This window comes from Lissotriton vulgaris, chromosome 4_1 (genome assembly GCF_964263255.1).
Source record: "Lissotriton vulgaris chromosome 4_1, aLisVul1.2, whole genome shotgun sequence".
NCBI classification, from domain to species: Eukaryota; Metazoa; Chordata; class Amphibia; order Caudata; family Salamandridae; genus Lissotriton; species Lissotriton vulgaris.
The window spans coordinates 1303146680-1303147734 of NC_141691.1; the positions used below are offsets into that span (position 1 = coordinate 1303146680).

Consider the following 1055-nt stretch of genomic DNA (forward strand, 5'->3'; position numbering starts at 1 on the left):
AAAATACATCTATTTTCAACATTAAAGGAGCATCAAGTATTGGCTTGGAGACTGATTGACAGTATGTCCTTGGCATTTTTAACTTTATGCTTTACAGACTAAACTAATAGGCTCAATAAATACATAGCATACTATTGAAGAAATAGCAGATGATGAAGTGCTACCGATTGTTAACCTGGGATAGTTGGAAAGCTTATATTCAGCTGTTTACATTCATACTATCTTTATATTTCATCAACAAGACAAAACAAAAATGACCTCAATAAATTGCAATAAATAAGAGATTTAGTTACTTGGCGTTAGAACTTAGAACCATTAATAGATATTTCAGGAGCTTTCAGAATAATAATTAATTCTACAACTATATTAAATGTATTCATCCAATCCTTCAAGCAGCGTTTGATCCAAGGTGATAAACAGTCAAAAATGAGACACAAGAAAAATTAATCTTTTTACAAAAAATTAAACTTGGCCTGTACAGGGATCGAACCTGTGACCTTGGCGTTATTAGCACCACGCTCTAACCATCTGAGCTAACAGGCCATTTTGCACAAATTCCTGGAAGTCTAGCATATGAAGAAGTGCTAATGATAGTGAACCCGGGAGATTTGGAAAGCTTAATTTCAGATGTTTACCATGAAGTTATAAATATATAATATAAACATGAAGTAACTAATATGACTTTAAAAAAATTACAATACAAAAGAGATTTTCATACTAGGTGTTAGAACTTAGAACCATTATTGTTTTTTCCATGTGTTTTAGCAATAAATAACAATTCATCACCTATATGCAATTGACTCATTTAATCATTCTATCAGCTTCCCCTCAAAGGAAATATAGAGATACACATGATACAGAAGAAAATACATCTATCTTCAACATTAAAGGAGCATCAAGTATTGGCTTGGAGACTGATTGAAAGTATGTCCCTGGCATTTTTAACGTTATGCTCTAAAGACTGAACTAATAGGCTCACTAAATATATAGCATACTATTGAAGAAATAGCAGATGATGAAGTGCTACTGATTGTTAACCCGGGATAGTTGGAAAG

At 32.3% G+C, this 1055-nt stretch overlaps 1 non-coding gene across 1 annotated transcript; it reads right to left on the reverse strand.

Moving 5' to 3' along the window:
• Positions 1-469: 469 nt before the first annotated feature.
• TRNAI-AAU (transfer RNA isoleucine (anticodon AAU)) lies at positions 470-543 on the reverse strand. The gene has a single exon. It is a non-coding gene; the product is annotated as a tRNA-Ile (tRNA).
• Positions 544-1055: the final 512 nt, after the last annotated feature.